Genomic DNA, 24,173 nt, shown 5'->3' with positions numbered 1-24,173 from the left:
ATTATTACAGTAAAAGACACATCATCATTAATCCCTCTCAAAATATCCCTTCTCGCTTTGAATACTCTTATCCCATTGTTCTTGCCACTTTCTGAAGCAGTTCTGGAAGTCCTCTTTCATGAGTGTCTTTGCTTGCGTTGTCGTGACTGCCTCCATGTCCAGAATCATTTTGACTTTGGGGAAGAGCCAGAAGTTGCACTGTGCCAGATGCAGTGAATAAGGTGAATGAGAACACACCGTGATGTTTTTATCTGACAGAAATTGCCATATCAGAAGTGATGTACGAGTATGACACGGAGTGTGTCATGATGGAGGGTGAAGTAAAGGCACTCACAAAAGGCTACTTCCAGAACTGCTTCAGAAAGTGGCAAGAAGATAGGATACGTGTGTTCAAGTGAGGGGGAGTATTTTGAGGGGGATTAATGGCAATGTGTCTTTTACTGTAATACTTTTTTGATTTAAACATTCCCTGTATTTTTGGATCACACTTCGTACCGTTTCTGATTCTGTAGGTCTGAAGTGGGGGCTGAAGATTTTCATTGGTAACATGTACCCAGGTGATAGCGGTGCTACTGGATGGGGAATCTCACTTTGAAGCTACATTGACTTAGGACACAAGGGTTTAATTCTACCACGGGACCTCAGTTGAGAACTATAAATTCTAGCTATTTTTATCTTTAATAGTTGCTTACCAATTTTGCTTTATATTTATTGTGTTCATTTCCTGCCTCCTTGGAGGAATTTGGTACAATACATTATCCTGTAAAGCTTTTTTGATTTGCATGTGTCGGGGGGGCTTTGAATCTTGGGGATGACACTGTGATTTGTCTGCATGATGCTGCATATTTTAGCTTCGGAGTATTTCTCGCTTGTGTTGTTCATAACCAATATGGAGTATCTATAGCCTGATTGCCAGGCCACCTGCATCTTTTTCACACTGATTGAGGCTAACTATAGAGTGTCCTCATATCAGTTGTCCAATCTGCCTTCAACACACTTTGCCCAGGAGCCAAAAAGCAGAAAATACAGAAGGCCTGGTCACACTTCAGTGCCATATATGTCTTTAGTATCACTTGCCACCTGTTTTTTGGAGAGAAAACAAATTCCTCTTCTGTTTGCACTAATAATCCCTAAACAGGGAGAGAAAGACGCATGCCAAATGCCTTCGCCTTAGTTGTCTCTTTGAAAAGGGTCTAACTTAATGTGTCTTTTCATCATAAGGATTCCCACTTACGTGATAGTCATGGGGGTAGAGAGGGAGGGCAAAGCTGAGAGATGCTGCTAAGACTACTCAACCTTTAATATTTTATTGTTATCTACCCAGTCATTCCAGATCCAGCAGAAATTCTGTGATACCTGCATCAATTAGGATCTAGCCAGAAAAATAAAACCACCATGCCAAGTCATTCAATACAAGGCGTGCAGTATGGGAAATTAGTAACAGGTGTTAGAAAAGCTGAACAAGCACACAGGAAAAGAAAAAGCAATGCAGAAAATAGCAATTCCTAGAAGCTGTTATGAACTACATGGCTGGAGGAACAGAAGGCATAGGTGTTGTAACCATGGGTTAGAGCCACTGGCAGAAGCTGGAACTGTGATGGGCCAGCCTCATGGGAGCTGGAACAATAGTGAACTCAGAGGTACTATTAGTGTTCAAAGGACAGAGATATTGCTCAACAGGCAAGAGGAGAAACATCCTGGCTTGTTTCTTCATTCCATTTACCCTCCCATTATCCACTAATGAGTACTTTCCATTGGGCCAACCTAGGCAGAAAAGGAATCTGGGCAATGTAGTTTGCAGAGTCAATCCTCTTTCATGCAAAGTAAGGGGTAGACCATAATGAATCTGAATGCAAACAGGCAAATAAATGTCACAATACTTCACCAACCTCCATCAGCTTTACGTGTACCCCAAGTTATAAGTAACATTTATTGTCAGCTATTTCATTCTGCCTTGTGATCAAGTTTGCTGCCAACTTCTCTTTTCTGTTAAGATTTCATTAGTAGTTCATAGTTGGATGGAAATTCTACCTTGCCATTTACTGCTTCTGTGCCTTTTATCAAAAGACCTATTTGAATCTCAATTCCACCATCTGTAGAATTAAAATAATGTTACCTATATCATGGGGTTGTGAGGATTAAATGAGGTAATGTTTATAAGGCAGTTAGCACAATGTCTGGCACACAAACAGTACTCATTTTTATAAGAGAACAAACCTTGTCTCATTCACTTTTTGTCTATTATAGCATCTTGTATATGACAAAATCTCAAATGTTTATTGAAAACACAAGTATACCTGCCTTTTTGTTTTATTTGTTAGTTGTATTTGTTTTAAGCTGGTAGTTCTTTATTCCAGAGTGATTGGGGTTGGGAAAGTACCAAGAGAATTGAAATGTTTCAGTCAATGTTTCCATACTCAGCCATCCTAGACCAACTCTAGAACTAAACTTGAAATTTTTCATGGTGAGCTGGTCTTTGATGTGAAGTCTTACAGCAGCTCCTGTGAAAGGTGCCACTTGGATACCAATTATCTTATTATTGCCGTTATGACTTTAGAAGAAGGAGTCAATTTGTCTTTTGTTTGCCCTAAGAAGCAGTGCTAGCCAGGTCACGTGGGTCACCACTTTGTGTAATTATGTTCAAAAAATGTGCAACAAGCCTGTTTGCGATGCAAAATTCGGAGCGCTTCTAATTTCAGCATTTCATTGTCCTAGAGTGTCTGTCCCTGTCTGGGGTCATGTCACTTAGGCATTTAAGTCTGGCTTTGAGCTTTAGAAAGGGTTGGACAAGCTGCTTTATTTATACAGAGATACATTAAAAGCAAGAAGGATCAAGGGGCCACCAATCTTTTGTTTGGGTTCTGGAAGATTCTAGTGTCATCTGTTTTGGAGCAAGTTGGGGAAAAGCCAACCCAGTTTTGTTGTTTTGTGGTCATTCATTGGCGGAATGTTGGTAAATGGATGGAAAAATGGCACTGCAGAAAACAAAAGAAGTTGAATTTTAGATTGTTGAATTATAGTTGTTTTAACATGAATGTGATAGCTAATATATTTTACTGTTATTTACTTTATCATATTCATCTAGACAAGGCTCACTTTCATTCTCAACAGAATTTTTTTTTTTGAAAAACAAAAGCCACGTTTATTTGTTCATATCTTGCATTTGAAGTACTCCTAATGACGTCCTTGGCCTGAGACTCTTTGCTATATATAGCCCTTAACCACCACACAACTTCAACCAACCATTTTACGGGTTTCCCCTCTCTGTTGATTTTACAGAGGCCAACCCATTCCTTTAGCTTCTTGTTGTCATCAAGTTTAATTAGGTTGGTTTGGTGTTCCGCACACAGGGCCTGCACCAACTTGATACATATAGATTCATCGCAGTTGGGTGCAAGCACACAAAGATGGGCTTGGCACTCTCTAAGGCTCCGGCAGCTTCCTGAATTCCACGTGCCAGGCCGTCGTGGATGAGAGCGGTCTTCAGCACCTCTTATATAGCAGAATTAACATCCATTACACCTCCAGCAGGAATGCCTTCCTCGGTCATGGCAGTGGGTTACTGGTGGAGCCCAATCTTGAATGCACCCAAGCCTCTGCCCCCATGCCATTTTGCGCTGGGAGGGAAAGAGCTTGACATAAAAATGTTAAGACATATATTTGACAGATTTGGAGAAAAGTCACTTTATGTTGGGATAACCTGCAATTTGAAGAACACACTACTAGAAAAAGACATGAAGTCAATGTCCTGAAGTCAAATACAAACTTGATTCCTCAAATTTAGAGTCTAGTATTGCATTTTACATGTCATTTAGAAAGAACAATTTCCTATATTTGAACTTGATTCCAATGTGAGGCATTATTATGTTGCCTTTTAAAATCTTTTGTGTTTTCTTACCTCGAATGGACTGTCAGGTTCTACATTGTTTGGGTTCAAGGCTCCACACAGCTCAAAGTAGACTGAGTGTGCCTGGGTCACTCAGGATGTAGGCTTAGATCCAGGAGCCCTGTTTCCTCTGCTGGATCATGAGAAGTCACCTTGGAATTGGACCTCTGGGTCTTTTAGAGAATCCTGTACTCTTTTGCCATGTGCAATTGAATCCATGGAATCATCTTCACCAATGTCAGATACCCTTAATTATTCTGCTCTGGAAAAATAATTTGTTGGTTCATACAAAAGTCTAAATTAAAAGGATTTATTCCTTGGAAAAATTCAGTTTGCCCATTAGTTCTTGATATATTTTTGTCAGAGTGACCATCTGGCTCAACAATCTCTGGTTGCCTAATACCTTGTTGGCTCTGATTCAGCTGGTATAAGACCTAATCCAGAGCTTATGTTACACTGAGCATTAAGGCTTATACTTATAGAAGTCTATTTACCCTTTACTACCATGCATTCATGAATCCAAGCATTCATCAATTTGTGTATACATTACAAGTATTTCTTGAGCTCTATTAAATGCCAAGTTCTCTAAGAGACACTAGGGATACTCAGCACACTTTGTTTTTCAAGCAAAGGCAGACACTGTACTTGCACTCATGAAGCTTAAAGTGCAGATGACATTTTTCCCCCTAAATAATCACATAATATAAATGTAAAACTATAGCTTTATAGCTTTGATAAATTTACACAGAAGATCTTTGTAGTGCTACAAAAACCTAGAATGAGGGAATATGACCTACCTAAAGAAGTGAGAGATTTATTTAAATGCTTTAGATACAAAAGAAATAAAAAAGAAAGAAAGAAAAAGAAGTAGGAGCGAGACGCAGAGTGTTTTAAGCATAGTGCGAGGCCTTGTAATGAGAAATAACATATCTTTGCCAAAGGAAAGCCAGTGGCTAGAGCATCAAAGATAAGAGAGAAAGATGGCAGGTGATTGTGGAAAGAAAGGCATGGGTATGACCAAGTGAACCTTGTAGGCCATCTTGGGGATCTTGGCTATCATCCTAAGACCTATGAGAGGTCATTGTGTGGTTTAAGCAAGGGGTCGTGGAGGGATGAGCAGTTAGTGTGGTGACAAGCACATAGGAGAGTGACATATTAAGATCTATATTTCAAAAGGATCATTCTGAATGTAGTGTACACTGGTACACCAATGTGAATGCTAGAGTAGTAGTAGAGGATGGTAAGTTGGATAACATGGTGTGGGTTTCAAGAGATAAAACTCATGGATTAAATATGGTGAAGCAGGGAGAAGACAGAATTAAGAATTCCTCTTGGAGTGTGGCTTGTACAACTGTGTGGTGGTGCCATTGAGTAGGACAGATAACCCTGAAAAAACACTGCCTGTATTTTGCTTGTCTGCCTCCCCTTTGTCCATACAGTATACCCAGCCTAGCAGTGTGTACATCTGTTTGTTTCTACAGAATGTTAAGAAGGCAAATTCAGTGACCATTGATACAACATAAAATTGAGACTCACTCGTTACACTGATATTAGTGTTGCCGTGGGAAGAGTTAAATTATTATAACCAGTCAGAGTAATGTAGTGGGAAGGGCATGAGCTTTGTAATTTAGACACACTTAGTTCTAAATCCTGACTTACCACCTCTTAGTTTTGAAAGTGTTGACAGTTTATTTTAAGACCTTTCAACCTGTACACTATTGACATTTTGGGCTAGATAGCTTTTGGATGTGAATGGTTGTCCTGTGCATTTTAGGATGTTAAGCAATCTCCCTGGCTTCTACTCACTAGATGCCTGTATCTCTGCTGCTTTGTTATAACAACCAAAATGTCTCCAGGAGGCAAACGTTCCTCTGGTTGACAAATCCTTTACCTTCTTTGAATAATAATTATATCATTTTTAAAACAGCTATGATCTACATACCTTCTCGGCTGATATTTATTTGGTACATACAAAATTAGGAATACACAATTAGATACTAAAGCAAATATTTAGAATAACCAGGTAATCATAACAAATTATAAATTTTAAAAGCTGAAAAACATCAACATCAAAAAATATCAGAATACGTTACTTTCATTAGGGCTTCTTCCAGGGCCTTGAAAAGAGGGTCCTGCACAAGTGAAGAGCCCTGAAACTCCATGACTTTCACAGAAGGCAGGCCTCTGAACAGACTTCATCACATTTGCAAGATAGAAATTGGATTAGAACAAAAGTCATTGACTCCCAGCCCTACATGGGTTCTCCCTAGCAAAAATGACTTGACTCTATTTACAAGCAAAAATGCTATTTTTCCCCCCTCATACTGTGTGCTACCAACACCCACAACAAAAGCCTTTTTCATTATTACAAGTTCTTATTACACCTTAGAAGAGAGTAAAACTTCCATTATTCAATCTGTCTTTGAAAAAGAACCTTCTGTTTATTTAGCACACTACTTAATCAAGTGACAGTGTAGGATCAGCTTAAAAGCCTGTTGATTGGAAGATTGAATATTCAGTGACCAAGTGTGCAAAAGACCAGGATGAAAACATTATGGGCCTTATTCTAAAATTTATCACTGATCTTATCACCTTAGAAACAACTTCCCCTAAAGCCTCTTTATGAGATTCACTGAAGAAAAAATTGCCTGTTCTGAAATTGGTTGGAATTAGCACAGGTATCTAAAGATCTATTAAGAGATTAAAGTTTCAGGACTAGGCAGCTATTGGCTACCACGCATGTTTATGAAATTCAATATGGTGAGAGACTTGGCCACCGTAGAAATGACCTCTCTTTCATTGTGTTCCTAGGGTTTTCCATTCAGGAAACTTTTCTTCTTTTGAAACAATTCAATTTATGACAGCCAATTGCATTAAAAATTTGCTTTGGCTTAATCAGGCTTATATTGAACCCTAATCTCCAGTTGCTATTTTAATTTCCAAGAACAATAGCTACTGTATTTGTTTTCTAGCGATGCCATACAAAATACTGCAGACTGGATGGCTTAAACAACGTAAATTTATTTTCTCAGTTATAGAGACTTGGATTTCAAGATCAAAGTGCTGGCAGGGTTGGTTCCCTCTTCGCCCTCCCTCCTTGGCTTACATATGGCCACATTTTACTGCTTCTTTACACGGTGGCCTGTGCATGCACCTCTGGTGTCTGTGTGTGTCCTAATCTCCTCTTCTTATAAGAACACCAATCAGATTGGATTAGGGGCCACTCTGATAGTTTCATTTTAACATAGTTACCCCCTTTAAAGGCCCTATCTCCAAAGACAGTCACATTTTGAGGTACTAGGGTTTAGGCTTCTACATATAAATTTGGGGGTCACATTCGGTCTATAATAACAACCTTACATAGTTAGATAGAAATTTACTGTTTATGAAATCTTTTCACATATATTATTTTAACAGACTAAGTATCTTTAAATGCTCAGTAATTATGACAAGGAGTAATTTCATTTTCCCTGCACTGCCTGGGAAAAACAAATTATTCACATTCATGATTTAATGTAATGTAGGCTCAATGGACGTGTCATGGAACTATAGCTGTTTAGAGTAGTGCAGTCACTGCTTAATTCATTACTGTGACCCCAATATAGTTGTCTTTTGTTTTGATCCTGAGTTTTTCATGATGAAGGCAGCTTATTTTTCAGTTTGTGTTGGTTAGTGGAGAGATGGATTTTGGTAGTGACATACGAACAACTGTTATGACTTCTTAAACTAAAAGAAAAAAAATCAGATTCTGAGCTGATTAGGGTAAGCTAAAGGTCTCATTGTATACCTGATTTTAAGTACTGCTATCCCTTGCAATCTGAACTCTCACTCTCACTCTCTGGATATTGGATATAATAATTTTCCAAAAGTTCTGGAAATTCACTCACCCCGGAAAATCATCTGTTGTACGAAATATGCATGTGTATACTACTAAAAACATTCAGGTTACACGTAAGTTCCAGATGAGAGGATGTACAGTCTTAATTTAGCTGTTTTTCCAAAAGGACTTAATGTCCTATTTTTGTTGCTCAAATATAGTGTACATTGTTACTATTATTTTCCTATATTCATGGGACTATATCTTCCAAGCGGATGCAAAATCTCTTGAAGAAAGTTAGTGAGCCTAAGAGACCTAGAAAAGCCCATAGATTAAAAGGAAAGTTGGAAATGATCAGAACTATTGAGAGAAGTGTGAACATAAAAGTGATTGAACGAATATTAAAAAATGTTAGATCTTGCTAAGGAGTCTGGATTTAGTGAAGTAAACAGTGAAAATATCGAAGAACTGTTAACATCAAATAGTGAAGGAATCACTCTCTAGAAAATCATTCAACTTGATGTTCATCATTACTCCAGGAAAGATCAACCCTTATTCCACTGTAAAGTTTTAAAATAAATTGTAGGAAGTATGCAAAATAGTTCTTGCAAGTAAGTGTGATTGTGTCTTGAGTAAAAACATCACATCTAAAAGTTGCAGTTGTAAGTGTATTTCCTGTAGCAAAAGGACCCCAATCATGTTTATTTTGAAGTTTAGCTTCTCTGTCCCATTGTCTCATAACTGGCTTTAGTCAAAGATTCATGTCCATTCTTGAGAACCTAGAAGAGAGGATAACCTCTTGTTTTTTAGATTCACAAAGTTGGCAATTTACTGTGTTACTTAGCCCTTCAGCAGCTCACTCTCACTTACCTTCATCCCCAACTAAGAGCAGTATGACCACAGCCTTCAAGCCCCTCTTCTTGTCACCAAGCCTTACTAGAGAAAATTTTCCATTTGTAGAAACCACTAAAAAGCACTTTACTAATGGTGATTTTCAACCATTGTTATCTGTAATGTTAGTTCACTATTTGTATCGAAGTATAGATGAAAAATATAATTTTACCTGATACTATGCAGTATCCAGTTGTCTTAGTGTTAGATAATTAGAAATGGATATTTACTTCTGCATCCCCAGTGTTCAGATGTAGTAGAAGCTCATATTTTTGATGAATGAATGAATGACGAACAAAATAGCCCTCTCTAACACTGCCAACTTCTAGGCTCCCTGGGAACTTCATCACTGTGTGAAACTTTGTTTGAAGAAATGTATTCAGAGTTACAAACATCTTTCACATAAAATTTTGGAACACAAAGTTGGGGTACTGCTCCATTTCATATCAGAATTATTTTCTGGTAGAATTTCCTATGATTCCCTTTTTGAAAGCCAACTATGTTTTTCTCTTCCTACCTGATCTATAATTGTTCATTTCAGTGTCTTGTACTTCAGCTACAGAGTTACTTTTACTCTCCAGCTGAAACTACTCCACTGGGACTGTGCCTAATGTGCTACCCTGCACACCAAAAGATCAAATAGGCATAGTCTAAGGGAAGAGTCATACGCAATTACAAGCTGCACAAATGGCTTTGGATGATGACAACAGCACCTTTATTCCACTCCAGACAATTAGCTGCTTGATGCTGTGGCTCCAGCCCTGCCACTCCTGTCCCCTATGCAGACACACAGTTCCCTCTTACTCTAACCTAAGGAAGCTAAGAATGAGGCTTCTCTTTTGCTCCTGGTGCTGACGTTATGGTGGGGTATCACTTCATGTCCATGTTCTCTGCCTTCTGGGGAATTTTTCTGGTGCAGCCCAACTAGAAGGGCATCTTCTCATTAATCCCATTGCAACATCTGGTAAATTATTTCCTTCCCGTCAGGGTTAAAGATAGAAGTTGTCACTCAGATTTACAATACAGTAAAAAATATTTTTCAAGCCTTTCTTGGAAAGGCTAATTTCTTAGGCAAGTATGTGGGAATATTGACTTGTTTCTACTTATTTGTTTTTGTTTGGTTTCCAGGAATGGAAAGCCATGAGATAAGGGTACTTACCAAGGCCATAACAAAGTTATGTCCTTTGAGTATGTCCTACAGTTTTATTTTCTTATCTGACTTTCCCTCTCTCTCATGGAGTTGGAAATTATTTTTCATTTTAAAGTACTCATGCAAAAGCGTGTGTTTCTGTCCATTTCATTCTGTTGATCATTTCTATTGACTAAGGATCTTGAGAAGTAAATTCAAATTTATAGTAAATTGAAATTTCATAGAGGGGAAAGTTACATCAACTTGAACACAAATAGCTTCTCACAGTGTTACTGTATATTTTGAAACTGTTCATCCAAAAACAAATCATATAGTCAGAAAAGAAATCCCTACAGAAATTATGAACTCTGAAATGATTAACAACAGTTGCTAACATCACACACAAAAAAAACCAGCCATACTTTACTTGCCTCCAAGTAGAAGAACACAATACTACCTCTAAAATATTCTTGCCAAAAATTTAAATCTGAATTTGATCAAACCTACATCTAACCAGAATTTTCCAGGCAGTGCAGGGACAAAGGGGCATGTAAACACCACAGGAATGCAATCAGCAAAATTCCATACTTGTTTACTTAACAAATAAATTGCAAGGAGGAACGAAAAAAGAGTTGGAGGGAAATCTGTAGATTTAAAGGGACTTAAGGAACTCATCAACCTACCCTTGACTGGTTCCTGAGAGAGAAAGATTTGGAATTATTGCCCAAATTCTTCATTCCACTGATGAGAGAATGTAGTCTTAGTAATGATAATCAACTTGGCCAAGGTCATACAGCTATAATAACCCTGACTGTCAAAGCTCTTGTTTTCTAGTGCCATATGTCTTAACAGCAGCAAGGAGTATCTTACACTGTACATGTAGGTCATGATTTCTGATTTACACAGAGCTCAAACAGAAAGTAATTAATGGAATAAAAATTTTCTTGGTCATGTGAGTAGATAGTATTTATGTTTCTTAATCAATTTGAATTTTATTTTTGGTCATATGCAACAACTGTAATATCCTATCATATTCTACATTTGAGAAAAGGAATTCAAATAAAATGGAAACTTAAAAACAACTCATAATTCTTATCCTCAAAGATTAAATTTACCCTTTCCAGGTGCATGGCATTAGCTAGGGAGGATATACATGTAATGCTGAATTTGCCTTTGAACCAAATGTATAGCAAATCATAAAGTACACAACCAAAACTAAAATAACTTCATATGATTAGCACTCTTGTTCATGAGCTAGAATTAATATAGACCAGAGCTTCCATAATCCTTTTCATAAACATATTTGAAAGCTGATGTCATAGTCTACTGTATAAGAAGACAAACTTTCTCTACATTTAACTGAATTTGGATTGAAACAAATCTCTTAATGCAAGATCTCATTCCTTATAGTGTTGTGACAGTGAGCAACAGGAGAAAGTCAACCCTGGGAAAGTAAGCACACAAGATACGTTGTGGAAATCTGTTTTTTCTTTTTAAAATATATTTCTACATTTACACTTACATCACATGTATGAGATGTGGAAGGATTCAAGACCTGGGAAAATTCAATGTATGAATAGAGGAAAGATTCTGAATGCTTTATCATATAAGCAGAAAAAATATATATATATTTTGTAAATATGGAAGAATTAGGGCACATGTTTTTTCACTACTCTTCTCTCATTATTGCCATTCTTTCCTTAATTTTTGAACTTGATGAAATGTTCATGAATGTATTTTAGTCATAGATTGACATTAAAATGTTAAGACGAGTGGGATATTCCAAACATAAGGCATATTTGTCTGTTAGTTATGTTGTAGAAGAAGTGGCTGCTGACAGCACCCAACTTCTTGAATATAAAGATATGGTTCATTCATTGAAAAATAGGGGTGGTTTATCTTAATTTGTGACTTTTTTGGTATCACAATCAGGAAATAATCACTTGATCTTAAACTGCTATATCAAAATTTGGAGTGTTTTTGAAGTAAGCAAACACATTTGATTGAGCACCTACTGTGTGTAAGACACAGGGCTCTGACTGTCCTTTAGAGAGAACAAAATGAATAATACAGCACTTCTAGTAAATACATCCTTTAACCCTTCTTAGAGAATTAACTGGATTGTAAGAAAATGTATTCTCTCAATTTCTCATTGAATGCAGAGCACTTTATCAGAAACTGAAAATGTATTAGAATTAGAAGTCATATGATTTAAAATCTTATTCCACACTAGATATGTGGCCACCATATTTTTAGATTCATAATAATCACATGATTTGACAGCAGAATATTTAAAATCAGGAATTACAGAATTCATTTTTTTTGAAGAAAACCCTAACTCAGTCCATTTGTTTATTATAAATGGTCAACCTTTATCACTTTGGGGCAATTTAGACAAAGAATCATGTCAAGGACGAGACAGGGAGACTCAGGTACTGTTGTGTAGAAAAACGAATCAGTAATTTTTTTTTAATTGAATTGTCATATCTGTATTAAGTCAATCAAAGTACGCATCTTCATTGGCCCTGCTCTTGGCATATTACACTATATTTAAAAAGTATAATTTTCTGTTGTTCAGGCTAATAAACATTTATGGTGAAATGGATAATCCCAAACAGTAGACTATTGTGGACTTTGCTCAAACCATTTATTCATTCATTCATTCACCCATTCACCAAATACTTGAATGACTCTTTTATGCAAAGTATTGTATAATTATACCTGTTTTTTCTTGTCTTTTCACCATATCCTTCTTTACTAGATTCTTGTTTTTAACATATATGTAACTAAATTATGTCTCACCCACTTTAAAAAATCCTTGAAGTTGTCATCCCCTGTGTTCCTATCCAACCCATAGCAGTTTGTAAATTTTCAATTTACCAACCCATAGCAGTTTGTAATTTTTCTTGATCACATCCCTGAAATTGACATTGCTAAGGTAACCAATAACCTAATTACTGTTCAGTTGAAGAGAAATTTAACCACTTTGCATCATTTGGCACTATTAACTGCCTCCCTTCTTGGTGCTATCCTTCAATGACTTATGTGTTGTCATGATGGAGGATGATTTATGGCACACTGTAAAACACACCTTCTGTCAACCGTAGCTTACACCTGACTGATTGCAAAGAACAAGTAGAAAGTTGTCACATACTGTTACTAAGGGTTGACGCACCGCTTCTCATATTGAAAATCCCTGCCTTTCCATTGGATAACACTCAGCAGTAGAATTCTTTGAGGTTTGTGATCACAACGGAAAGGCTCCATGTCAAACATCACTTCTGGTACTGCAATTTCTGTAAAATAAAAACATTACGGTGTGTCCTCATCCACCTTATTCAATGGATCTGGCACCATGCGACTTCTGGCTCTTTCCCAAAGTCAGAATGATTCAGGATGTTGAGGGAGCCACGACAGCGCAACTAAAGACACTCATGAAAGAGGACTTCCAAAACTGTTTCAAAAAATGGCAAGGATGACAGGATAAGTGTATTTAAAGTGAGGGGGAGTATTTTGAGGGGGATTAATGGCACTGTGTCTTTTACTATAATAATTTTTAAAAATTTAAACATTCACCATATATTTTAATCACAACTCGTGATTAAACACGGAAAACAGGAAGATCTTGTAAAGATTTGGGAAGGAAACTAGTAAATACACAAATATATGAGCTAATACATAGGATTGGATTATCAAGTCTGACTGACACAAATTAGTGATTTTTCTCCAAAGCCAACTTTACAAATAATTTCAATGATATAATGAAACAAGAGGCCCAAGCAAAGCTGGGAGAGGTCTGGGACATTGAAGATGGTTCCCCAGTTATTTCCTTCCCACATGGAACATGAACTTTCTGGTCCAAAGCAGGTAAGGACTCTAAATGAAAAACAGGAAGAGCTTGGTTTTCTAGCCTCTCTTTTGGTTTCTCTACCATCTGTCTCCTGCACTACTGCTGGAGTTATCTTAAGGCCAATCTTTAGATTACAACTATGTTTAAAATTCTTAATGGTAACCTATAGCTATCAAGGTTATGTTAATACAAAGCCTTCCTAATATGTCCCCTGTTATCTCTCTACTCTTATCTTCCAGAACTAGTATTCTTATTGTCAGTCATTATGCCTGCAATTCCACAAATGGATCAAGCTGTTTGCCATCTGCGGTTGCTGTCTTTTACAAAATGACTTTTCACTATCTATTTAGATCATTGTTTTATATTCCTTTTGCTGACTATTCTCTTATGTATTTTATTATATTAATAAAATTTTTAATACCACAGCAGCCTTCCTTTTTTAAAAATAAATCATGCCTGGTCAGGATGAATAATCATTTAAAAGTATTATTGAATTCTATTAATGATTAATTCTATTAATCATCAGTTCCATTTGAGTTTTTTGCACATATGTTTATAAGGGAGATGGACATAGCATTAGTTTTCTTTTATTTTGCTATTATTGCTAAGTTTTGGTATTAAAATAATGACATTCAATTAAATGAGTTGAAAATTTTTTTTATCTTTTAATATCTACTGATATAATTTACATTGCATTCAAATTAGCTTTTACTGTACAATTCAAAAGAACTCAGCATAAAATGATCAGATAACAAAGACTTATTTGGAGTTAATTATTATAACTTTTCAAATTTATACATATATTACTAATAATTTTTCTGAGCTCTGCTCCTTTTAGTAAAATTTTGGAATGATATATATTCCAAGAAAATTATCTACATGGAGTTTTGTTTTTTTAGCTTTATTCACATATAATTGAGAATATCGTTCTCTTCTAATTTTTAATTTCTGTATTTATTGTTATATTACTTTTGTGAATTCTTTTTTCCATGTTGAGTTTTATCAGAGATATGTCCATTTCTCTATCCCCTTAAAGTTCAGCCCTTGAATTTGATTGCCAATATGATTGCCAATACTTTGTTTAGTTTTTAATAATTAATTTCATCTTCAAATTTATTATTTTATCCCTTTTGTCTTTCTTTAAAGCTGTTTCCTTTTTCAAATTTGCAAATTAAATTTCTAAGATAACCAACAAAAATAAAAACCGTGGAAAGAAAAAACAGAATAGTAAAAGATATGATAAAAAGAAAATAAAATCTATGTGGAAGAAATTTATATATATATCTGAATGTATATGTATATGTATATATGTATGTATATATATATATGTATATATATATATAGTAACAGAAAAAGGAAAAAACAGAATAAACTCACTAGTTAAAAGATAAATGTAGTCAGAATGCCTACAACTTAAGGAAGTTTACAGAAAGATAAAAAAGTAAAAGGATGGACTAAAATCAAGCAAATGCTAACTAGAGGAAATTGCATTAACTATAGTATTATCAGATAAAATGGACTTTAAGTTAAAATAATTATTGGAGATAAAGAAGGTAATTACATAATGATAAGAGCTTCAATTCACTGAGGAAAGTATAATAATTTATAATTTGTATACTCTTGATATAAATTCAGAGTGGTAGAACACCACGCACTTTTCTCATAATCAATAGATCAGGCAGATAAAAAACATCAGTGAGGATACAGAACATGTGAATAGCACAATTAATAATCTTGATATAATGAATATACACAGATTACTAAAGGCATGGAATGAATACTCATTTCTTTGAAGCATTCTCCTGAAATATTTATGAAAATTGATTACAAATTATATGAAAGCAAGCTTTAACATAATTTCAAAGAATCAAATTTTCTCTCAAAATGTCTATTCTGTAAAAGGTGCGTGTCCTTTATCTCTCAGGAATCTGCATTTAAGAGCTTGAGTGAACTGCCATCATCAACACTGGAGATCTTTTTTCTTTGAACCAGGTGCTACAAATGACAAGGACAGTGTGCTTTATCACTGGGGTGTCCTGCCTTGGACCAACTACCCATGGTTGGGATTGGATACGACAGTCAGTGCAGGCTCACAGAACCAGAGACTGAAATCTTCTGATTTTACCTTCCAGGTGTCAAGGCAGGAGAGTTTACAGTTGCTACTCTAATTGGAGTCATATTGCAAGTCTCCGTCCACAAAGTGATGATAAAATGCTCATCGGACCAAAATGAACATGTCTGTTGGCTTTGCAACACAGTTGGATGGGCCTCCTTCTCTTTCTTATTAATAATTATATGCATATAGCTGTCCATGTTATATAAGTTATACAGTAGAGCCATTTTATAGCTAACTTATCCAAAGTAAGCACTTTTGACCCAGCCTGCCCTTTGGGCTGACATTTGACCTCTGTTTATACTTCGGGTCCATCTTAGCAAAGTGACCTGAATCTCTAATTCTATAGGTCAAGTCTCAGTGTAACTGCAATTTCTCTGAACTATTGAAGCCTAAATATGGCATACAGTGGGGAGACAAAGGTCAATATATATATATATATATATATATATATAAAAGGAAATGAAATATTCAATTACAATACAAGAAAGCTCCAAAATGCCACTGGATTCACTCTTTTTGTTACAAAGGTCATTGTACCTTCTATGGCATTTTCACTAAGGTTTTGAAGCATTTTCTACCCTATATTAGAGAGCTTGTGCAACGTAAACTCCTTGGTTTGTTGCGTTGTAACGCACACTATGGGAGTTTATTGAGGTGGTACAAATTGTTCATATTCTATGCCTTCTGCAAAGGAATTGTATATGATATTTAAATAAATTTTAAAACCACATATCACAGAGAGTGTAAAAGAACAACTAGAATGTAGTGAATTAGTTAAGTGTTTGTAAAACTCGGTAAAATTTCAACACCATCTCACTACAATGTGTGTTAAGCCTGTTCTGTGATTTGTTGGGTGTTTCTTAGGATGAAAAAGCTGCAATTCTTATGCAAGGAAATCACAGAAACAGATCATGGAAAATGAGCAATAATAAGTGACTCTTCATGGGATGTAAACATTTCTAAGGAACATTGGGAACATATATATATATATATATATATATATATATATATATATATATATATATAAAATAATTCTTCCTTGGAGAATGAATGGGAGGTTCATGAAAATAGAGAGAGGTAGTGATATTTGAATTAGATGAAACAATAGGAAATTAAAGAAACAATAGGAATGTTAGCACTGGCTACCTCATTTGTTTCCGTGTATAGTTACAGGAAAGGTGACCATGTGATATCATCATTAATATTTTACAAATGAAGAGACTGAGCTACATGGAGGGTTTGTGATTTCTCACAAGGCTTTCAGTAAACAAGCATAAGATTTGGAATTAGAAACGGTGCTTTTTGTTTTTTCCACCCTCTTGAGGTTGGGTGCTTTGTTTCATACCCCAACTATTTTATACAAAATATATTTTCTTCAGGAAGTATGAAACACAGTTAATGACAATTGCTGCTGATCCCATTCACATGCCTGAAATGAGGTGTGAAAGGAGCAGTAGCCCTGTTGTCAAATAGAAGTATATTTTATTCCTATTGTATTAGAAAGGAATATAATTTGATGGCCAAAAACATAAAATTACTCATTTTTGGTTGTTCATTTTTCAAGAAGTAATGTTAGATAACATTTAGTTTTCCTGTCTTTTTTCTCTTTATTGAATTAATATATATATATATATATATATATATATATATATAGAGAGAGAGAGAGAGAGAGAGAGAGAGAGAGAGAGAGAGAGAGAGAGAGAGAGAGAAATGTGCACAGATAGGTGTTCAGCTATGTGCATTTTCACTGAGTACACCTGTGTGATAAGTAGCCAGATCAAGAAACAGAATATGATCGATGAACACAGAAGTCATCCTGTGTTCTCCCTTTTAGTCACCAAGTCACAATCATTATTCTGACTTCTCACATCACAGATTAGTTTGCCTGTTTTTGAACTTTTCTGTAAGTGGGATCATGCAATATGTCCTCTTTTATATCTGCTTTCTTTTTCTCAACATTTTTGTGAGATTCATCTATGTAGTTGTAGTTTACTCATTCTCATTGCTGTATAATCCACCATGTATACACATATTGCTTTTCTTTCTATTGTGAGGGGCGCTTGTTTTGGTCTATGAATAATGACATTCTAAATACTATTGTGCTATCTTTTGTCTTGACTAATTTACAATTTTTATAGAAAGTGCTTTATGAGGTAAGTTAAAAAAAAGTGTAAGTCAACTTTGTTACAATTTTTACAGGTAGTTTCGAAGTAGGAATAGAAAGAGAAATGACAAAAGAATTGGAAAGGAGAGAGAAAGGAGAAAAAAAAGGGCAATGTTCTCCCTGATTTACAATTATTATAATTGTGATACTGATCATGATGGTCATGATAGTAACAACTGTTGAGCGTTTGGTAGGTGCCAGGCACCTACTAAATGTTTCATATCTATCATTTCATTTGGTTTTCAAAACAGTTCTATGAGAATGTTACAGTAATTATTCACATTTTATTTTATGTAGGAAACTGGGGCTGACATGTATCAAACTACTTGCTTAAGTCACACTGCTATAGAGGAATGGAACCAGGATTTGAGTTCTGCAGTCTGTCTTGAAATTTGGTGACCTTAACCACTGTAGTTTTATGTTACTTCTTAAAATGTAGGGAATTTTATTGCTATTTTACAGCTGAAGAAACTGGCTCAGGAAGGTAACCTGCTCAAAGCCACATACATAGGAAATGGTAAACCCCGTATACAAAATGATAGACCAAGAGAGCCACATTTTTTTAAAATACGGAAAAAAAAGAGGGGACAAGAAAAGAGGAAAGAGATAAAATAGGGAATAAAAAATCACTAAGCCCATTTATCAGTTAGTGTGCAACCTTGAAAAGGAAAATCACTGTCAGTTTTTAAAAATGGCAGAATTAATTACAGGGAATGCATTATATAAGGGACGATTGAACCAATCCAGGCAGTGGATAGTGTGGTAACCCAGAGATTAGCATTATTAGGAAACCAATCACCATTTGCAGACTGGAAGGATAAAACGAGTCACTAGTACTGGATCTCAAAGGTCTGGGTGACCCAGTGTAAGTTGGAACCACAAGGACTTACTTGGTGCAATAGGATGTAGAAGACTAGACATGAACTTGGACTTACTGGGTGGAGAAGACCCAAGAATTACCAGAGGTGCCCCCAAGGCTGAGGGAGAAATGTAGGTTTATAGGAGCCTTGGCTGTAAGCAGCTTACCCTGGTAATAGAGATAGTACTAGGAAGAAATAATGAATGCCAGCACAGAAACCTGTGCTCCATCTCAGATGTCTGATTCACTGAGTTTCAGATGGAAACTCAGATATTACATTTCTAATGAGCTCCATGTGCTGTTGGTAACTGGCCCACAGAAGGTACTCGGAGTAGAACTGTTCTGGTCTTTAAATGTAAACCTTTTATTGAGTGAGTCATTCAACTGTTCCTTCAGAGGATCTTCTTGTCACCTCAAATATAGTGGATATTATTATATTCAATATATATAATATCACCCACCTTTAGCACAGTCCTCCACCCCCAATACATACACAAACAAATAAGGGTTAGCATTAGCATACAGTAAAAGCTCATTTATTATTCAGCAAATATCTCTGTCAGCTAAAACCTTATTTTCATAATATTTTTTCCACTTGAAAATGGAAATAAAAGTCAATCAACTATTATTTCAAAGTCTTTTCATGAGCATCTTAAGTAGTTAGAAATAGCATCTTTATTTTTCAGATTATGATATTGTGGACACCAAGACATGACTATTTTTAAAACTGACCTTATTTCTTTATTTAGAATTTGACACATGGATAGTGATTTTCAGTGTTAGTATAATGATTCCCTGAAAAAACAACAATGGCAAATTCACTAACCTTTATTTAAGTCGTAAAAGTCCACATGGTGATTTTAAATGTATGTCTGGTTACAATTGTCACATTATTTCCTTTCCTATACATAGTTGTGACTTCACTCATAGCGAGAAACATTTACTGCCCAATTACAACAGTCACTCACATGTATATAGTTTATAACCGTAGTAAATCTTAATATACACAGATAACTTCTCCTCTGAGTTTTTATTTTCTTGGTCTCTCACCACATAGGATTCTAATCCTCCATGCCCTTTGGAATAACTCACTATTTGTAGCACTGATTGAATGTCTCTCGTCATTTGGTCAAGGCCTTGAAAAGATATGTATCTATTTGCATCTGCAACTAAAGATTCAGATTTCCTTTGTAAATTAGGATATTATTCAGCTCCTTAATCATATGTTCCTTCTTAGGAGTAACGGCCGTTTATTTCCTGTTCTGTCTTCTCTGAGGAAATTTCTAGTTTATTTTATGATCGTGTTTGAAAGCTCCGGCATTGAAATATTTTTGTAACACATGTGTCATCCTGCAAATATTATGGTTTAATGTAGAATTATTTATTTTCAAGTTCAAGTTGTTATAGACAATGAACGTTTTAAAAAACAGCATATCTACAAATATCATCATTCTTTACTGAAATGTTAAATGCCAGTTCTTTTTTTGAGCTATGACAAGTTTAGGAAAGTAGAAGATAGTGGGGACTACAGCAAAATTCAGTTATCTCTTTCTAAAGGAATGTATAAAAGAGATAGTTTTCAAGGATGTTTTCTCCTTATGAACTGACCCTGAGATAAATATTCAAGTGCAAATAGTTATTTGGAAAATGATTCCAGGAAACACAGCCGTGAAATAGGAGAGCGAGCCAGGGAAGGGAAGGAGGCTTGCAATAACCTTTAAAGTGTCCTCATTTTACAGATCAGCATAACTAAGGTATAGAGAAGTTTGGTCGTTTGTCCAAGTCATAAAATTAGAAAACAACACAGAATTCAAATTCAGACACTCAGTCTCTTAACCTCTCTTAAGCTAGGTCCTCGTCTTCCTTAGTGATATATTAATTTATCAGCTGCATATTTAATACTTTGCAGCAGCTCCCATGTCAATCAATAAACTGAGGAAGAATAACCAGGGTGTGTGTGTGTGGATAACAGTGCAATGAATGGAACCAAGCATAGAGGCTCACAGAGAAGCCATGTTTTAGCAGCCCGTCTCAGACCTTCCTGCTACTCAGCAGAACTGTGGTGGTGGGGATGCGTGGGTATGTGGGGTGAGGTGTATTATAAAACATTCTTGCTACTCCTCTTGAAGAGACTAGTAGCTGAATCCAAAGATGTTCCTATCCTTCTGGATGGTGACTGAGTTGTGTTGAGAATACTATTCTCACCAGAATACTTGACTTAAATTTTGTACCCAGTGCTGAAGAGTCTTTACTATAACTCTGCCTTCTTATTTAAGGAACGTTGGAAACCTTCAGGCTATCGCAGTATGAAGTTAGAAGGGGTGGTGGTAGCTGTAAACTCCAGAAAGAACCAAGTTTTTCGGACAAAGCCTTTTGAATTTGTCTAGAATCGGTATGCCTTGTTGCACTTGGGACCTGTTTTAGGCTTGTGTATGGAGAGCAAACACATATCAAACCTCATAAATAGGCTTGAGACTGTACTGTTCCTTGTAAACCAAAGAATAGTCTTATTATCTTGCTTAAGTTACTTGACATATCTGTATTACTGATTCCTCATATGTGAAAAGGACAATTAAGTGTTAACTATTGCTATTGTTAAAACACAAGAGAATTTGATGTATTTTTGTTAAAGCATTATCAAATATGGAATGTAGCAAATTTTGTTTTCCTGTTAGCATTGCTTCTCAGAATGGGTTCATCTTAATATCAGTTATAAGGAATAGTGAGAGAGAAAAGGATTCTGGGGTTAAATAAATTAGAAAAGTGCTGCACACACTATAACTTCTGAGATTTTCACAATACAAATTAACACAGAAGACGTTCTGGAAAATCCTGCAGTGAAGAAACTACTTAACCTCGTATTTACCAAATTTATTTGACCATAGAACATTTTGTTCACCTAAAAGCCATTCACATTCCATGGGACTCATTTTCTGTGAATAAAGTTGACCCTTTTACAATGTGGGAGTTAGGGGCACCGACCCCCTGAGCAGTTGAAAATACATGTATAATTTTTGATTCCCCCCAAAACTTAACTACAAACAACCTACTGTTGACTGGAAGCCTTACTGATAAAATAAGCACTTGACTAGCACATATTTTCTATGTCATATGTATTATATACTGTATTCTTACAACATAGTAAGCTTAAAACCATCAGGAAGAGAAAATGTATTTATAGAATTTATTGAAAAATATTTGCCTGTAAGCAGACCTGTGTAGTTCAAACCTGTGTTGTTCAAGGGTCAACTGTATATTTCAGGAAACTATTTCAGAGAAAAGAATGGATTTGGAGTTTTCTTTAAAAACATAAACAAACAAAACCAATGATTTAAAAATCTTGAGCTATGAAGCATGTAAGCGCAATTTGGTGGCTGCAGATGGTTAGGAAAATGGCTTAATAAAAAAGCCAATAAAAAACAATAGAATGGAAAAAAATGAAAAATAATGACTGATAATTTTCTTGCAGTATCATCTTGCTTTCCCCCAGTGTTATGTTGGACCTGCTTATGTGACCCAGATGTCAGCCCTTCCCTCATCATTGCTCATAAGGCTGCTTTTGCTCGTTCTGTTCTCACTCCCTAAGAGGATAGTGTTAGAGAGGAATGCACTACTTACTGAAGAATTTGTAGAGCAGACGGAGGGGCAAGTTTTTATTATGCATCCCAGCAAACATTTTTATTATTCCAAAGCAAATATTTTTATTATTCCAAAACTTTTAGGTTGTATCCTCAAAGGAGTTTCTTTACCTTTCCTTTTTCCAGGCTTCTATTTTTCTCAGATCTTCCTAGAAAGCTCTAGATGTCTCTCCCTTGTACCATGTTGAAAATTCTGCTTTCTTCTTGCTGCTACTCCAGATTTGTATCCCCTTGTCCATGTATATACTTATGTAGATAAATGTAAAAGCACCTCTAGTTACTATGATGCTCCATGGTGCAGGTAGCCATTTAGCGGTCTCCGTCTATTTGAGCATGTTCTTCAATGATCTCAGTCCCAATCAGCTTCTCAAAATTTTTCTTTATTTTTTTCAACCACACACAATGGTGTCCCCATTTACCAGTCTGGTGAAAGACGTTTTCTCTATCGATTTCATCTTTAAAATTAGGAGCTAACCATGCTTCCCCAAATTTCTACTGTTGCTCTCTTCAAATCCCTGAAAAAGAGGTTTTTACATTACTTTTGAATAAAATAAAATTGAAAGTGTACTTCAACTAAAACTTTGGTTTCTCTAAGACATTCTCTAGTTAGAATTTCATACGTAAAAGTATCCTTATGGAACCTCTTTGGAATTTTACTCAGATAGGAATCCTAACAAAGTTTCTCCAGAGTAATTCTGGGTCAGGTCTCTGTAATAAACACTGGGATTTTGACAGCTCCATTTCTTTCTCCTGGTAAAGAGTGTGCATTGGGCCTCTCAAAGTGCAAAGAACTAGCAAGCTAGAACACAATCATTTTAAAAGTTAGAAACTTCATCAATATACTCACTAGAAGAAATGGCGCATTACTAATACCTAAGTTCCTTCTCCCATTAACCTTGCTCTTATCAAAACCATAATAAGATGGTTATGTGAAGCAGAAATAATACCGCGACTTCTTAGACATGTGGCCCTAATGAATGAGATTGCTACAATCATATGTTTCTCTGTAGAGCACCTATTCATTTAAAACATCACCAAGTCTCTTGATTTTTTAAATTAAATAATCTTCCTCAACCATGCCTAACCAACATTTCTAGCATAAAAATGGGGCCATATGCAGAATTATATATTTATCAGAAATTATATCAGAGTTCCTTTAATTAATAGACATTAGAATTAGAACATAATGAAATATTTCCTTTCTTTCTTTTTGTTCTTATGAGAAAACCTAGTTTATTATTTCATCCCTAAACAGTGGGCTCTACTGTACCGTAAGCCAGTTGGATTAACACCATTTGTGAACTTACAGAAACCAAACTGCAGTGACAGCAGATTTAGCAACGCTGCCTTTAGAAATAGAAAGTGACTTTAAGAATGGCATAAAGAAGGCATGACACAAATGTGAATTGAGACACATCTCCACTAGAGATTCACATAAGTGGATTTCCGATTTCCAGATGTCAACCTGTTAATGTATTCCCCTTAAAATTGTATCGTAATTACCTAATATGTCAGTCACTCCTGGCAGCTGATGGGTAAGTACATTACATTTGGATCTAAATTCTGATAAATATATGGTGTGAATAATTATTCATTATGTGGAGACTGAGCTTTTCTAAAACTTGCCCAGTTTCCTTTTCCAGAAAAGCTACTGGGGAGGATTAAAGAATGGGCATTCTTTTGGATCATATTGATGAATTAGATAATGTTTTAGTTGTATAGGTGCTATATAGAAGTCATTTGTCATTATATATATATATATTATATATATATATATTACATATATGCATATATAATATATATATATACATATGTACATTTCA

At 35.6% G+C, this 24,173-nt stretch overlaps 1 pseudogene; it reads right to left on the bottom strand.

Moving 5' to 3' along the window:
- Positions 1-3,150: 3,150 nt before the first annotated feature.
- Positions 3,151-3,550, bottom strand: LOC117036686 (40S ribosomal protein S12-like; annotated as a pseudogene).
- Between the last annotated feature and the right edge of the window lie 20,623 nt (positions 3,551-24,173).

The sequence above is a fragment of the Rhinolophus ferrumequinum genome, chromosome 17 (assembly GCF_004115265.2).
Source record: "Rhinolophus ferrumequinum isolate MPI-CBG mRhiFer1 chromosome 17, mRhiFer1_v1.p, whole genome shotgun sequence".
Lineage (NCBI taxonomy): Eukaryota > Metazoa > Chordata > Mammalia > Chiroptera > Rhinolophidae > Rhinolophus > Rhinolophus ferrumequinum.
Note: the sequence above shows the minus strand (reverse complement) of the source record. Positions and strands in the feature narration are given on the sequence as shown.